This window comes from Capra hircus, chromosome 15 (assembly GCF_001704415.2).
Source record: "Capra hircus breed San Clemente chromosome 15, ASM170441v1, whole genome shotgun sequence".
In the NCBI taxonomy this organism is placed as follows: Eukaryota; Metazoa; Chordata; class Mammalia; order Artiodactyla; family Bovidae; genus Capra; species Capra hircus.
Window position 1 is genome coordinate 46,378,982 of NC_030822.1, and position 17,845 is coordinate 46,396,826.

General features: G+C 38.1%; 1 protein-coding gene across 2 annotated transcripts in view; it reads right to left on the reverse strand.

Annotated features, from left to right (window-relative positions):
• Window positions 1-17,845, reverse strand: part of SOX6 (SRY-box 6) — a 715,392-nt gene that overhangs the window by 571,117 nt on the left and 126,430 nt on the right. The window lies entirely within an intron of this gene.

Below are 17,845 nucleotides of genomic sequence, written 5' to 3' on the forward strand. Positions count from 1 at the left end.
CTAAATATCTATGGTTTCCTCTCTCCAGAACCCCCATGCATTAGAAGGTAGTTTGGTAGTTTATTTTTATTGTTTGGTCTAAATACAGCACATTTTTGGTTCCAAGAAAACAAAGAAACTTTGTTGCAAAAGCTGTATTCTTTCCAAAATGTGAGGATAGCTTTGAGTAGTGTTCAACTGAAAATAATAATGGAACTTGGGTTCCTAATTTAGGTCAGAAACTTTCTTAGACTCTGGAAATTGGTTTGATTCAATCCACATATTTTAAATTCACCCAGTAAACGTCTAGGTTAGTTAGCCTACCTAGATTTAAATCTAAGTAATGAATTTAAATAAAATTCATTTAGAAAAAAAGTAAAGAAAAAAATGGATCTCATTCAACATCATTTATAGGAACTACTACTTCCAACATTGCATTTATAGCACAAATGGCCATAATAGATTATTGCTGTTGTTGCTGTTGTTCTTCAGTCAATCAGTCATGTCTGACTCTTTGCGATCCCATGGAGTGCAGCACGCCAGGCTTCCCTGTCCTTCACTATCTCCCTGAGTTTGCTCAAACTCATGTCCATTGAGTCAATGATGGCATCCAACTATCTCATCGTCTGTTGCCCCATTCTGCTCCCACCCTCAATCATGATAGATTAGGTACTGGGATCCAGAATTAAGTTGAGATATGAAATAAATATACAATTCAGCCCTTCCCCAGCTCCTATAACATGGTTTTGCCTAAGTGACCCATATAATTTATTCAATTTTCTAGTCAGGATTGATAAGTAATAAAGTCCTGGGCATTTAGTTAGCTTTAATATCCAGGAGTAACACATCCATTAGGTTTCCTCACAAGACCTCCTCCTCTGGTAGGAAGTGATGACTTAGGCTTCCCCAATCCAGTTTCACCAGTTTCCAACAACTCATTAGTTCTATGGACACAAGAAGTACAGGACAGTCTGCCCAGAGGTGGATAGCTCTGTCAATTATTTTTGGTATTACACCCTTTCCCTCCTCATGGCTTTCTGATGTTTCAGGATTCAGGAGAACAGTCTTAGGTGGGACACGACCTAAACCCACATAGGGACAACCCTATGTGTGTGCTAGTCAAAGCCAGCAAAGAATGCTGGTTCTGATACAAATTATTCTCACATTTTATCCAAACCTGAATTATAAATTATAACAGTCAGTTCAGTTCAGTTCAGTTAGTCGCTCAGTCATGTCTGACTCGTTGCGACCCCATGAATCGCAGCACGCCAGGCCTCCCCGTCCATCACCAACTCTCGGAGTTCACTCAGACTCACGTCCATCGAGTCCGTGATGCCATCCAGCCATCTCATCCTCTGTCGTCCCCTTCTCCTCCTGCCCCCAATCCCTCCCAGCATCAGTCTTTTCCAATGAGTCAACTCTTCGCATGAGGTGGCCAAAGTACTGGAGCTTCAGCTTTAGCATCATTCCTTCCAAAGAAATCCCAGGGTTGATCTCCTTCAGAATTATAACAGTGTCAGACTTTATTTTTTGGGGCTCCAAAATCACTGCAGATGGTGATGGCAGCAATGAAATTAAAAGACGCTTACTCCTTGGAAGAAAAGTTATGACCAAACTAGATAGTATATTCAAAAGCAGAGACATTACTTTGCCGACTAAGGTCTGTCTAGTCAAGGATATGGTTTTTCCTGTGGTCATGTATGGATGTGAGAGTTGGACTGTGAAGAAAGCTGAGCGCCGAAGAATTGATGCTTTTGAACTGTGGTGTTGGAGAAGACTCTTGAGGGTCCCTTGGACTGCAAGGAGATCCAACCAGTCCATTCTGAAGGAGATCAATCCTGGGATTTCTTTGGAAGGAATAATGCTAAAGCTGAAACTCCAGTACTTTGGCCACCTCATGTGAGTTGACTCATTGGAAAAGACTCTGATGCTGGAAGGGATTGAGGGCAGGAGGAGAAGGGGACGACAGAGGATGAGATGGCTGGATGGCATCACGGACTCAATGGACGTGAGTCTGAGTGAACTCCAGGAGTTGGTGATGGACGGGGAGGCCTGGCGTGCTGCGATTTATGGGGTCGCAAAGAGTCAGACACGCCTGAGAGACTGAACTGAACTGAACTGAACTGAACTATTAAGTTATCCAAAAAATAAATCTCCAGCACAATGCTATATATCTAAAAGCCTAAACTATGGAAGAGCCCAAAAGTGTTCTTAAGCACTCATATATTTTTAAAATGATCTCACATGTGTTTCTAGCAACTATCCTAAAAAAGCATAAATTGGAATTATGCAGCATATACAATACATCCCATTTCTTCATTTGCACTGAAACAATGAAGGACAACATAAATCAGTTCAGTATCAGTTCAGTCGCTCTGTCATGTCCGACTGTTTGCGACCCCATTAACTGCAGCACATCAGACCTCCCCATCCATTACCAACTCCCAGAGTTTACACAAACTCATGTCCATTGAGTCAGTGATGCCATCTAACCATCTCATCCTCTGTCATCCCCTTGTCCTCCTGCCTTCAATGTTTCCCAGCATCAGGGTCTTTTCAAATGAGTCAGCTCTTCCCATCAGGTGGCCAAAATATTGGAGCTTCAGTTTTAACATCAGTCCTTCCAAAGAACACCCAGGACTGATTTCCTTTAGGATGGACTGGTTGGATCTCCTTGCAGTCCAAGGGACTCTCAAGAGTCTTCTCCAACACCACAGTTCAAAAGCATCAATTCTTTGGTGCTCAGCTTTCTTTATAGTTCAACTCTCACAACCATACATGACTACTGGAAAAACCACAGCCTTGACTAGATGGACCTTTGTTGGCAAAGTAATATCTCTGCTTTTTAATATGCTTTCTAGGTTGGTCATAACTTTCCTTCCAAGGAGTAAGCATCTTTTAATTTCATGGCTGCAATCACCATCTGCAGTGATTTTGGAGCCCCCCAAAATAAAGTCAGCCACTGTTTCCAGTTTCCCCATATATTTGCCATGAAATGATGGGACCAGATGCCATGATCTTAGTTTTCTGAATGTTGAGCTTTAAGCCAACTTATTCACTCTCCTCTTTCACTTTCATCACTAGGCTCTTTAGTTCTTCTTCACTTTCTGCCATAAGGGTAGTGTCTTCTGCATATCTGAGGTTATTGATATTTCTCCCAGCAATCTTGATTCCAGCTTGTGCTCCATCCAGCCCAGCATTTCTCAAAATAAAATGCATCCATAACATATTGTGACTGACATGTCTCGCTTTTTGAATCACTGGACTCTTTAGTAGTTAAGATTACTAACTCTGAAAATATTTTAAATTTAGAGTAAGTCAGATTGCAGAGATTTAGGATAAATAACATTTTAACATGGACTTCCCTGGTAACTCAGTGGTAAAGAATCTGCCTGCCAGTGCAGATATAGGTTGAATCCCTGGGGTTGGGAAGGTCCCTTGGAGAAGGAAATGGCAAACCACTCCAGAATTCTTGCCTGGGAAATTCCATGGACAGAGGAGCCAGGCAGGCCACAGTCGATGGGGTCACAAAAGAGTTGGATACAACTTAGTGAATAAACAACAACAAACAACAATACTTTAACATAAGTCAATATGAAATCAATAAATCTCATTTGTCATATCAATCTAGTCTTGCTGCATATTTTAAAAGCAACTCTGAATTTCATTATCAACTGATTAATACCATGGCTGAATTTTTTGGCAAACAAGTTAAAATGCATAAACTTCAAAAATTACCAAGTTCATTTATAAAAATAAATACTAAGTGAAGTAAGTCAGAGAAAGACAAATACCATATGAGATCATTCATATGTGAAATCTAATTTTTAAAAATATAAAATGAACTTGTTTATAAAACAGAAACAGACTTACAGATTTGAGAACAAATTTAGGGTTACCAAAGGGGATTCCTAGGGGGAAGGGATAATTCAGGAGCTTGGATTAAACAAGCACACACTACTATGTGTAAAATAGATAACCAACAAGGACATACTGTATAGTGCAGGAAATTCTACTCAATATCCTGTGACAACCTATATGAGAAAAGACTCTAAGGAAGAATGAATAAACGTATATGCATAACCGAATCATTGTGCAGTGCAACTGAAACTAACACAACATTGAAAATTAACAACAGAAAAAGAAAGGAAATTAACTATACTCCAATAAAATTTAAAAATAGACTTTAAAGTATACTTCCTTCTGTAGAGAATTTAGAAATAAGCAACATTTTATGATGAGCAAAGGATTAAGAATTAACTCACAAGAATTAGTACACAATTTGAAGTAAGCTACTTATTTAAGAACTATTAATAGACTAGCTTAAGCTGAAAAAACATTTCCAGAGTTTTTTTCCAGTGTCCACTTTGGTCCTGAGGAACAGCAAAAAAGTAAGAAGATAGAGATGGAAATACCATCTGTTCTGGAAAATCACAATCTTTTAGTAAAATAAATCTTCAAAACACCCAATCACCATGGATTATTCCATTCCTCTACTAGTTCATTCATGCATTCAGGAAATATTGATCATGGATAAAGATTGCACTGGACAATACAAATGCAAATTTTGTAAATAAACAAAATCACACTGTCAACTAAAACTAATACAATGCTATATGTCAATTACATCTCAATTTACAAATAAATATACTGCAAAGAAATAGAAGAAAACAATAGAATGGGAAAGACTACAGATCTCTTCAAGAAATTAGAGATACAAAGGGAACATTTCATGCAAAGATGGGCACAATTAAGGACAGAAATGGTATGGACCTAACAGAAGCAGAAGAGATTAAGAAGAAGTGGCAAGAACACACAAAAGAACTATACAAAAAAGATCTTCATGATCCAGATAACCATGATGCTGTGATCACTCACCTAGAGCCAGACATCCTGGAATGCGAAATTAGGTGGGCCTCAGGAAGCATCACAATGAACAAAGCTAGAGGAGGTGATGGAATTCCTATTGAGCCATTCCAAATCATAAAAGATGATGCTATGAAAGTGCTGTACTTACTATGCCAGCAAATTTGGAAAACTAAGCATTGGCCACAGGACTGGAAAAAGGTCAGTCTTCATTCCAATCCCAAAGAAAGGCAATGCCAAAGAATGTTCAAATTACTGCACAATTTTGCTCATCTCTCATACTAGCAAAGTAATGCTCAAAATTCTCCAAGCCAGGCTTTAACAGTAAATGAACCATGAACTTCCAGATGTTCAAGCTGGTTTTAGAAAAGGCAGAGGAACCAGAGATCAAATTGCCAACACCCTCTAGATCATCGAAAAAGCAAGAGAGTTCCAGAAAAAAACATCTACTTCTGCTTTATTGACTATGCCAAAGCCTTTGACTGTGTGGATCACAACAAACTGTGGAAAATTCTTTAAAAGATAGGAACACCAAACCACCTAACCTACCTCCTGAGAAATCTGTATGCAGGTCAAGAAGCAACACTTAGAATTGGACATGAAACAACAGACTGGTTCCAAATTGGAAAAGGAGTATGTCAAGGCTGTATATTGTCACCATGCTTATTTAACTTATTTGCATCATGAGAAAACTTGGGCTGGATGAAACACAAGCTGGAATCAAGATTGCTGGGAGAAATATCAATAACCTCAGATATGCAGAAGACACCACCCTTATGGCAGAAAGCGAAGAAGAAATAACAAGCCTCTTGATAAAAGTGAAAGAGGAGAGTGAAAAAGTTGCCTTAAAACTCAGCATTCAGAAAACTAAGACCATGGCATCCGGTCCCATCACTTCATGGCAAATAGACGGGGAAACAATGGAAACAGTGACAGACTTTACTTTGGGGGGCTCCAAAATCACTACAGATGGTGACTGCAGTAATGAAATTAAAACATGCTTGCTCCTTGGAAGAAAAGTTATGACCAACCTAGACAGGAAATTAAAAGGCAGAGACATTATTTTGCCAACAAAGGTCCATCTAGTCAAAGCTATGGTTTTTCTAGTAGTCATGTATGGATGTGAGAGTTGGACCATAAAGAAAGCTGAATGCCAAAGAATTGATGTTTTTGAACTGTGTGTGGTGTTGGAGAAGACTCTTGAGAATCCCTTGGACTGCAAGGAGATCCAACCAGTCCATCCTAAGGAAATCAGTCTTGAATATTCATTGGAAGGACTGATGCTCAAGCTGAAGCTCCAATACTTTGGCTATCTGATGCGAAGAACTGACTCATTTGAAAAGACCCTGATGCTGGGAAAGATTGAAGGCAGGAGGAGAAGGGGACAACAGAGGATGAGATGGTTGGATGGCATCACCGACTGGATGGACATGAGTTTGAGTAAGCTCTGGGAGTTGGTGATGGACAGGGAAACCTGGCATGCTGCAGTCCATGGGGTCACAAAGAGTCAGACACGACTGAGCAACTGAACTGAACTGAACATATTTTTTTAATCATGGCCTTTGTCCTAGAAGATTTTTCAAACAATAATCCAACCTGGACAACAGACTACTATATCTGACCATGAAGCTGACATTCTCCATGTTATCTGGCTATCAAATCTTTTTCACATTCCTAATTTACTAAGTAAAAAGTGTATGGCTACAAACACTTCAATATAAAAATGTACAAAGAATATAAAGAGGAAATCTACAACTGAAGAAATGTAATGTTTAATAACAAAAATATGTACAGTCTCCCTAATAATCAACTAATTATAAATAAAATATTTTCACCTACAATATTGGCAAAATATCTTATAAACTGGGGAAAATTAGCATTTGTGGGGAAAAAATCACTTTCATGTATTATAAATTGGGTACAACTTTACTGAATGGTAAGTTGATAGAAACTGTTAATAATTTTAACATCAGTAGCCTCTGAGTTTGCAAGGCTACTTCCAAAAATTATCCTATGGAACTAATCACAAAAATGTTAAAAGACATATACATGTAATATGCATGTTCATTACACCATTTTCTAACAACCCAAAACTGGAAATAACCTATTACTACATAAATAAATTATGGTACACATAACACTACTCTGTACTCATTAAAAATTATTATATAAATCTGTATTGACACAAAAAGATGGTCACAAAATATTGTTGAATAAAAAAATGTAACGTGTAATAAGAGACAATTTGTATTACTAGAAAATCAAATGTGTATGTATATATGTACACAGGCACACAAAGTAAAATACTATTTAACAAAAAGGTTAACACTGAGTGAGATCTAGGATTATTTTTGCTTTTTCATTCTTATGAGCTGACGTTATTTAGATTTTTTTAATCCTTAACATGTCTAATTTGTCCCAGAACAATAAAGCTATTTATAAAATTTACTATATCATTTATACATTCAAAAGTAGTCACCAAATCCAGACTAACTTGCTATTAATCTAGTAGCAAAAGCAAGGCATTAGTATTAGTTACACAAAGAAAAACCTCTGAATTACAAGGCAACTTCAAACAAGTATCTTGACATCAAATGAAGAAATCATAAACATTTTCGCAAAGCATGTGCCTTCTCTATCAAAAATAGGTTATAGATCAAAGGTAAACAGCAAATAAAAACACTGCCACCTCCCTGCATAATTAGACTTTAAAAGCTTTCAAGCTAAATTTTAAAATCCTGCTTAAAGCTGTCTCTAAACCACACCCATTTCTCCTTTTAATCCCTGTCCCTTTTATTTTTTTTTTAAGCAAGAAGATTCAAGTGGGTGGTTGGATTAAATGACCTTCCAACTCTGAGAGTCAATAATCTAAGGCATTTTTTTAAAGTACCAAAATGGCTTCCAAAACACCTGTAACAAAATTTTGCCTACCTTTGTATTAAATTACAGCATTGCATGTTTAAAACTCTTGTCAAAGATTGATCCATTGATTTCATGATGTTTACATAACATTATACATAAGCCAATGAATTAAAACAACTACCTTTAAAGCATTTATTTTCTCAACTAACTTTTGGAAAGATACCAATGCCTGGTCTTTTATACAACAAAATAAAAATTAGAGAGACATTACAAAATACCCTGTAGGCAAATTCAAATGGGTTCTCCTGGAGATGTGAACTTTGCATTAAAATTGCTCTCTCCCAAGTTCCATCAATTTTTAAAAAATGCAAAATCCTTCTTAATAATATCTTTTGCTCTATACAGCATCACTACACTGAAGCCGTGTTTCTTGAACTCCATCACTTCTTTCCTTTTCCTCTTACTAATTATAATTATGTAGAATTTAAACTAACTATGAAATATGAAAAATCAAATGTGAAATTCATCTTGCAAAGGAACTGACACAAAGCTAATGCAAAATTTTGTAAAAATGCAATGGCTAACAATTAAGAATATCTCTTCACAATAGTGAAGGGGGAAATGAGGTTTAACTCACTTAAAGCAAAAGTAGAAGTATTTCTGATGTATCAAGGAAGACAACTTATACAACCTAGCATACCTAACATTCTGCTTTCCTGGAACAAGAACCTATTTCCTCAATGAATTAGGAATTCCCCCTATTCTTAAAAAAGCTCCAAAGATAGTCATTACCAAAGCATATTGCTACTTGCCTATTTATGTTTTCTATGCTGCTCAGTCTACATTTTCAATATGATTCCAGTACTAAGGGCCACAGTTTAGATGGGAAGTTGACAAGCATTCAGAAGAGAATGGTGAAGAGCTCTCACACGAAATGAATAGATTCAAGAGATTAGAACTTGTAAACAGTGTGCCTGAAGAACTATGAGCGGAGGGCCATAATATGGTACAGGAGGCAGTGAACAAAACTATCCTCCAAAAAAGAAAACCTAGAAGGCAAAGTGGCTATCTGAGGAGGATTTACAAACAGCTAAAGAAAGAAGAGAAGCGAAAAGCAAGGGAGAAAGGTAAAGGTATATCCAACTAAAGGCATATTTCCAAAGAACAGCAAGGAGAGACAAGAAGGCCTTCTTCAAAGAACAGAGTATAAAACTAGAAGAGAACAGAAGGGGAAAGACTGGAGATCTCTTCAGGAAAATTGGAGATATCAAGGGAACATTTTGCTGAAAGATGGGCACAATAAAGGACATAAATGGTTGAGACCTAGGAGATGCTGAAGAGATCAAGAAGAGATGGAAAAAATACATGGAAGAACACTACAAAAAAGATCCAAATGAACCAGATTACTACAATGGTGTGGTTAGCCACCCAGGGCCAGACATTATGGAAAACCACGTCAAGTGGGCCTTAGGAAACACTGATGTTAATAAAGCTAGTGGACGTGATGGAATTCCAGTAGAACTATTCAAACCTTAAAGGATGATGCCATCAAAGTGTTGTATGCAATATGTCAGCAAATCTGGAAGACCCAGCAGTGGCCACAGGACTGGAAAAGATAAATCCTCATCCCAATTCCCAAGAAAGGTAGTACTAAAGAATGTGCTAATCATCAGATAATTTAACTTACTTCTCATACTAGTAAAGTCATGCTTAAAATCTAGGCTTCAGCATTATGAGAACTAAGAACTTCCAGATGTCCAAGCTGGGTTTACAAAAGGAAGAGGAACCAGAGATCAAATTGCCAATATTCACTGGATCATAGAGAAAGCTAGGAAATTCCAGAAAAACATCTATCTTTGTTTCACTGACTACACCAAAGCCTTTGACTGTATGGATCATAATAAACTGTGGAAATCTATTAAAGGGAATACCAGACCATCTTACCTGTCTCCTGAGAAACCAGTATGCGGGTCAAGAAGCAACAGTTAGAACCCACATAGAATAACTGATAGGTACAAGAACGAGAAAGGAGTACGACAGGGCTGTCTGCTGTCACTGGTTCATTTAATCTACACACTGAGCACATCATGAATTATAAGCTGGCATCAAGATAGGCAAGAGAAACATCAACAACCTCAGATATGTGGATGATACCACTCTGAAGGTGGAAAGCAAAGAGGAACTAAATAACCTCTTCATGAGGGTGAAGGAGGAGAGTGAAAGAGGTGGCTTAAAACTAAATTTAAAAAAAAAACTAAGATGATGGCATCCAGCCACACTACTTCATGGCAAATAGAGGCAGAAAAGGTGGAGGTAGTGAGAGATTCCATAAGCCCCTTATCCTTATCCATCAAGAGCAGACAGGATGAAAACCACAATCACAGACAACTAACCAAACTGATCACATGGATCACAGCCATGTCTAACTCAATGAAACTATGACCCATGCTGTGTAGGGCCACCCAAGACAGACAGGTAATAGTCGACAATTTTGACAAAAAGCGGTCCACTGGAGAAGGGAGTGGCAAAACATTCAGTATTCTTGCCTTGAGAACCCCATGAACAGTATGAAAAGGCTAAAAGACATGACACAGAAAGATGAACTCCCCAGGTCCATAGATGCCCATCTGCCACTAGAAAAGAGTGGAGAAATAACTCCAGAAAGAAAGAAGAGACAGAAGCAAACCAAGAACAACACCCAGCTGTGGATGTAATTGGTGATAGAAGTAAAGTCCAATGGTGTAAGGAACAATATTGCATAGCAACCTGGAATGTTAGGTCCATGAATAGAAGTAAGTTGGAAGTGGTCAAACAGGAGATGGCAAGAGTGAACACTGACATTTCAGGAATGAGTAAACTAAAATGAACCAGGATGGGCAAATTTAATTCAGATGATCATTCTATCTACTAGCACGAGCAAGAATTGCTTGCAAGAAATGGAGTAGCCCTCATAGTCCACAAGAGTCTGATATGCAGTACCTCGGTGCAATCTCAAAAAAAAAAATAATAATAACAGAATGATCTCTGTTCATTTCCAAGAAAACCATTCAATATCACAATAATCCAAGTCTATGCCCCAACCAGTAATGCTGAAGAAGTTGAAGCTGAATGGTTCTATGATGACTTACAAGACCTTCTAGAACTAATATCCAAAAAAAAATGTCCTTCTCATCATACAGGAATTGAATGCAAAAGTTAGAAGTCAAGAGATACCTGGAGCACCAGGCGAGTTTGGCCTTGGAGTACAAAATGAAGCAGGGAAAAGGCTAACAAAGTTTTCCAAGAGAACGCACTGGTCATAGCAAACACCCTCTTCCAACAACACAAAAGAAAACTCTACACAGGGACATCACCAGATGGTCAATACTGAAGTCAGACTCATTATATTCTTTGCAGCCAAAGATGGAGAAGCTCTATACAGTCAGCAAAAACAAGACCGGGAGCTGATTGTGGCTCAGACCAAGAACTCCATATTGCAAAATTCAGACTTAAATTGAAGAAAGTAGGGAAAACCACTAGACCATTCAGGTATGGCCTAAATCAAATCCCTTACGATTTGACAAACTTACGAAGTGACAAACAGATTCAAGGGATTAGATCTGATAGACAGAGCGCCTGAAGAATCAAGACCATCCCCAAGAAAAAGAAATGCAAAAAGGCAAAATGGTTCTCTGAGAAGGCCTTACAAATAGCTGAGAAAAAAAGAGAAGCTAAAGACAAAGGAAAAAAGGAAAGATATACCCATCAAATGCAGAGTTCCAAAGAATAGCAAGGAGAGATAAGAAAGCCTTCCTCAGTGACTAATGCAAAGAAATAGAGGAAAATAATAGAATGGGAAAAACTACAGATTTCTTTAAGAAAATGAGAGATACCAAGGAAACACTTAATGCAAAGATGGGCACAATAAAGGACAGAAATGGTATGAACCTAACAGAAGCAGAAGATAGTAAGAAAAGGTGGCAAGAATACAAAGAACTATACAAAAAATATCTTAATGACCTAGATGAGGGTGTGATCACTCACCCAGAGCCAGACATCCTGGAATGCAAAGTTAAGTTGGTCTTAGGAAGCATCACTATGAACAAAGCAAGTGGAGGTGATGGAATTTCAGCTGAGTTATTTCAAATCCTAAAAGATGATGCTGTGAAAGTGCTGCACTCAATATGCCAGCAAATTTGGAAACTCAGCAGTGGCCACAGGACTGGAAAAGGTCAGTTTTCATTTCAGTCCCTAAGAAAGGCAATGCAAAAGAATGTTCAAACTACCGCAAATTTGCACTCATCTCAAACGCTAGCAAAATAATGCTCAAAATTCCCCAAGCTAGGCTTCAACAGTACGTGAACCATGAACTTCCAGATGTTCAAGCTGGATTTAGAAAAGGCAGAGGAAACAGAGATCAAATCGCCAAAATCTGTTGGATCATAGAAAAAGCAAGTGAGTTCCAGAAAAACATCTATTTCTGCTTTATTGACTTCGCCAAAGCCTTTGACTATGTAGATCACAACAAGCTCTGGAAAATTCTTAAAGAGATGGGAATACCAGACTACCTTACCTGCCTCCTGAGCAATCTGAATGCAGGTCAAGAAGCAACAGTTAGAACTGGACCTGGAACAACAAACTGGTTCCAAATTGGGAAAGGAGTATGTCAAGGCTGTATATTGTCATCCTGCTTATTTAACTTATTTGCAGAGTACATCATGCAAAATGCCAGCTGGATAGAGCACAAGCTGGAATCAAGATTGCCAGGAGAAATATCAATAACCTCAGATATGCAGACGATACCACTCTTATGGCAGAAAGTGAAGGGGAACTAAAGAGCCTCTTGAAAGTAAAAGAGGAGAGTGAAAAAGTTGCCTTAAAACTCCACATTCAAAAAACTAAGATGATGGCATCTGGTCCCATCACTTCATGGCAAATAGATAGGAAAACAATATAACCAGTGATAGATTTTATTTACTTGGGTTCCAAAATCATTACAGATGTGACTGCAGCCATGAAATTAAAAGACACTTGCTCTTTGGAAGAAAAGCTATGACCAACCTAGATAGCATATTAAAAGCAGAGACCTTACTTTGCCAACAAAGGTCCATCTAGTCAAAGATATGGTTTTTCCAGTAGTCATGTATGGATGTCAGAGTTGGACCATAAAGAAACCTGAGCACCGAAGAATTAATGCATCTGAACTTGGTGTTGGAGAAGACTCTTGCGAGTCCCTTGGACTACAAGGAGATCTACCCAGCCCATCCTAAAGGAAATCAGTCCTGAATATTCATTAGAAGGATTGATGCTGAAGCTGAAGCTCCCATTTTTTGGCCACCTGATGCAAAGAACTGACTCACTGGAAAAGACCCTGATGCTGGGAAAGATTGAAGGCAGAAGGAGAAGGGGACAACAGAGGATGAGGTGCTTGGATGGGATCACTGAATCAATGGACATGAGTTTGAACAAGCTCTGGGAGTTGGTGATGGATGGGGAAGTCTGGCATGCTACAGTCCATGGGGTTGCAAAGAATAGGACACAACTCAGGAACTGAACTGAACTGAGTGACTGATTTCCTCTTCTTGGGCTCTAAAATCACTGCAGATGGTGACTGTAGCTATGAAATCAGAAGACATTTGCTTCCTGGCAGGAAAGCTATGACAAACCTAGACAGTGTGCTGAAAATCAGAGACATTACTCTGCTGACAAAGGTCAGTATTGTCAAGGCGATAGTCTTCCCAGTGGTCATGGACAGTTGTGAGAGCTGGATAGTAAAGAAGGCAAAGTGCCGAAGAATGGATGACTTCAAACTGTGGTGCTAGAGAAGACTTCTGAGAGTCCCTTGGACAGAAAGGAGATCAAATCAATCTTAAGAGAAATCAACCCTGAATACTCATTGGAATGACTGACGCTGAAGCTGAAATTCCAGTATTTTGGTCATCTGATTCAAACAGCTGACTCATTGGAAAAGTCCCTGATGCTGAGGGACTGAGGGTAGAAGGACAAGAAGGCGCCAAAGGATGAGATGACTGGATGGCGTCACCAATGCAATGGACATGAACTTGGGCAAACTGCAGGAGATAGTGAGGGAAAGAGAGGCCAGGCATGCTCCAGTCCATGGGGTCGCAAAGAGTCAGACACAAATAGGCCACTGAATAACTGCCAGTGGCCTGTTTATGCGTTCTATGCTGCTCAGTCTACAGCTTCGATATGACTTCAGTTCTGAGGGCCACAATTTAGATGGGATGTTGACAAGCATCCAGAATGGAATGGCTGAGACATCTTACAGGAAACGTATTACATTAAAATGGCTGCGTGTTCTAAAGATTGCTAGCTGGAATGAACTTTAGCGATCATCTAATTCAGTGATTCTCAAACTCTTTGGTCTTAGGACTCCTTTACATTTCTAAAAATTGTTCAGAGTCCCAAAGAGCTATGGCTATATTCATCAATAGTTATTATATCTAAAACTAAAGCTAAAAAAGATTAAATAGCTATTAATCCATTTAAAATAATATAAATAAGTAAAAATAATTTCGTGATGAACTTAGTACACAGTAACATAAATAACATAACTTTAAAATACAAGATTATTTTACAAAACAAAAACTTTAGAAGACAGGCATTGTTTTTCAGTTTTTAATATCTCAAACGTCTGGTTCAGTAAAAGAGCTGGATTTTCATCAGTGCTTCTGCATTCAATCTGTTGTGATATGTTGGTCTGACAGAAGTATGTGAAAAATATCCATCTTCACATAGATATGAGTGAAAGAGGCAGAGTGTTTTAATAGCCTTTTGAGATAATTGTAGCTATTCTTCTTTAATACTATATCAAAATTTGACAAGTAATAGTTTCTTTAAGGTTAATTGCAATATAGAATCTGAAACCTGAATATCAATGAACTTTTTATAGTCAGTTACTTTAAAAACTACTGGTCTTTAAATGCATGTCTTACCCATGCATGATTTTGCAACATCACAAGTTGGTTTATTTGGAAAATATTGGTTCATTTGAATTGTGCAGATCTTAAAAACATTGATGTATTTCATTATTCAATGTTTTTGAGAATCACATTTGTCAACATCACCACCAATCTTATCAGAAAGGTTTTTAAGTGTTGGAAAGCCATCAATATCATCAGGTGGTGGCCACAAGTTTTCCAACTAATTTTCTCTTGAAACCTCAAATTTTATTATTGACAACAAATAGTATCAGTTGCTTTCCCTAAAATGGCAGGCTCACTTTGCTCATATCTGCCAAGTATCCAAGTTTGGGGCTTTCCTGGTGGCTCAATGGTAAAGGATCCACCTGACAATGCAGGAGACATGGGTTCGATCCCTGGATTGGAAAGACCCCTGGAGAAGAAAATGGCAACCCACGCCAGTATTCTTGCCTGGGAAATCCCATGGACAGAGGAGCCTGGTGGGCTACAGTCCATGGGATCACAAAAGAGTTGGACACAACTTAGCAATTAAACAACAACATCCAAAATTTGAATAACCATTGTGTGTCTGTTAATCATTCTTTCAAGTAAAAATGATGTTCTATGAAAAAAGCAGTTAGTTCAGGTTGAAACTCCATCACGCACATGATGCTTTTCTCCATGTAACTACAGTACTCGAGTAGGCAGCATATGTGCTTTATTTATACTTCCCATTTCATCGCAGAGTATTAAAAATATACTTAAGGGTCAAGAATTAATAAAATTGATAGTTTGTACTGCTTCATCTGCAACATTTTTAAGCAAAGCTAGATTTTTTTTCTGTCAGTGGTGATTATTTTTAAAAATTCAGTGACCACTGACATAATTTGGTGCCACTGCCTTGATCTGTGCTAAGGCACCAGCAGTCCTGCCCAAATTGCTTTGCATCCTCAGTGTAAATGTCAACACAGTAAACAAAAACAAAAACAAGAAAAGCAAATAGCATCTTAGTATTATGATGATGGTGGCTCAGCAGCAAAGAATCTTCCTGCAATGCAGGAGACCCAGGTTTGGGAAGATCCCTGGAGGAGAAAATGGCAACCCACTTGGGTATTCTTGCCTGGAAAATCCCATGGACAGAGGAGGCAGGTGGGCTACAGTCTGTGGGGTCTCAAAAGAGTTGGACACAACTTAGCAACAAAACAGCAACAAATTATAGTGAAAACAGTTTTGACTTTTTAGACCCCTTGAAAAGAGTCTCAGGGGACCTCATGTGTCCAGGACCACATTTTAATAACTGCTTATCTACTCTGATAATCCTTTCTGCAACTAAGGAAACTATTTATTTAATATTTTTAAACCAACAAAGGAAAGGTAGTACCTAGCACAGTGAGTATAATATGGTTGAAAGCAGTTTCTTTATTCTTTCCTAAAGAAAAAAATAATACTAGTGGGTGAGAATTACAAAGTGGCGAATTTTAGCTCAGTCCACACAAATCTTTAAAAGCAATATAAGTTGCCTCACAAACTAGATATCTGTTCCTGGAGTTTGTCAAAGTTAAGGCTGGATGATTCTGCCAGATATTCTCTAGAAAAAATTCTTACACTAAGTGTAAAGTTGTATCAAAACTTAAAAGACTATATAATCACTACAAAGCTTTTATAACATTTTAATTTCTAGGCCCCACCCCAAAACCTACTAAACAATAATCTCCTTGAGTGGCCCGAGAGTTTCCAGCTTTTTGAAATCTCTAGAGATGACTGTTAAAGCCCACCTGGCTGCAGACAGTATTCAAGAATTGCTGTACCGGTTCGACTCTAAGGTCACTACCACTTCAATGTTCTACAATTTTACATTTTATCCACACCCGCTGGGAAGTATACTCTACACTTTAACATTTCTGAAGCCTACTTTAACACATTATAGATGGTCAGGATCAAGGTTATTTCTAGGTTAGAAGAGGAGGAATCAGTATTGCATTTTCTAGATCTGCAAGTTCACTTCTTCTAGCATATGTAGCAGAAGAGTAAATCAGAGATCCGGAGAAGGCCATGGCAACCCACTCCAGTAATCTTGCCTGGCAAATCCCATGGATGGAGGAGCCTGGTAGGCTACAGTTCATGTCACTTTCACTTTTAACTTTTCTACACTGGAGAAGGAAATGGCAACCCATTCCAGTATTCTTGCCTGGAGAATCCCAGAGACTGGGGAGTCTGGTGGGCTGCCATCTATGGGGTCGCACAGAGTCGGACATGATCGAAGTGACTTAGCAGCAGCAGCAGCAGACACGTTTTCAAAACTGCCAACACTTAGTGATCTTCCTGAAATAATTCAAGAAGCTCTATCTAAGAATAGAATGGTCAGTATGTAAGAAATGTAGTGATGAATACCAGGAAAAACACCAAAAGTTAAACACATCTGCTTTATGGTTAGTATGACTGGGGAGGTGGGGAGCAAGAAGAAAGGTGAGGCAGGCAATTGTCATCCTATATTATAAGTATATATGTGTTTTTTATGCATACGAGTCTTTTCAGTTTCTTAAACTTTACTAAGAATAAAAACATATGGAAAAATTCCTTTACATAAAAAAAGAATGGTCAGTATAAAAAGGTATCTAAATGAAAAACAAATCAAATTATTGAGAAGACAGCATGTCTTCCACTGTACAACGGCAGCTTATTGCTGTGAACCCAAAATATAGATCGCAAACTTCGAAACCTATTTATAAGATTACTATGTGACTTAATTCCCCCCAACTCTTACATCTTAAAATCCTGATTACAAAAAGAAAAATTGCATACTTCATTGACACAACATAAGGCAGCTTGTCCACTTTACCAGAATCAAACAAAATTTAGCAATAGATTAAAAAAAGAAATTTGCAATATATGTATGTTTTGTAACTTTTCACTCAATAAACTTGTTCTTTTATCTCTTCCTTCCTTCACCTGCTTTCTTAGCAAAATATACGTCTTGGAAATAACACCTAGTAACTTGTTTTTTAATATCCCTTTTTTTTTCTTGCAACCTGACTGATTTTAGACACACATGATATCAGCTTCATAACAAAAGTTGGAGAAGGTCTTGTATGAACAGGACGGCAGAAAAAAAAGTGATTATCAAAACAGAGTCCTCAGATGCCCTCTTTCAGAAAGACCAGGTTCTTTATTAAAACAAAAAATGTTTTTAAGAGTCCCCACCCATATCTATTGACTCTGTAATTCTGAAAGTATGG